The sequence below is a fragment of the Pteropus vampyrus genome, unplaced genomic scaffold (assembly GCF_000151845.1).
Source record: "Pteropus vampyrus isolate Shadow unplaced genomic scaffold, Pvam_2.0 Scaffold46, whole genome shotgun sequence".
Lineage (NCBI taxonomy): Eukaryota > Metazoa > Chordata > Mammalia > Chiroptera > Pteropodidae > Pteropus > Pteropus vampyrus.
This window is the reverse complement of record NW_011888827.1, coordinates 513,023-513,366: the sequence shown is the minus strand read 5'-3', so window position 1 is coordinate 513,366 and position 344 is coordinate 513,023.

Below are 344 nucleotides of genomic sequence, written 5' to 3'. Positions count from 1 at the left end.
TCCAAGGGAAGCAATAGCCGTACCTTTCTAAGCAGTCTTCAGCAGCTACAAGGGGGATGACCCCGTGACCCCTGCTGATCCCGCTACCCAGGGTCAGCTTGCACATCATTAAAAAGCGTTTGCTTCAAGTAATGGGCAGTTTCCCCTAAAGACTCAATATTCTTTTGCTGTTCGCATCATGTTTTGTTCAGAATCCTCTGGGCTTACTGGAATTCCTCTGAAGCATTCTGGATTCCTCAGGAATCGTTTAAAAACATTAGAATTTTAAATCTCAGTTTCGGGCCAGAGCAGCCCGCATCTGGCTCTCCTCCCCAGCCCTAGTCTTGTGCCACCAACGACAGGCC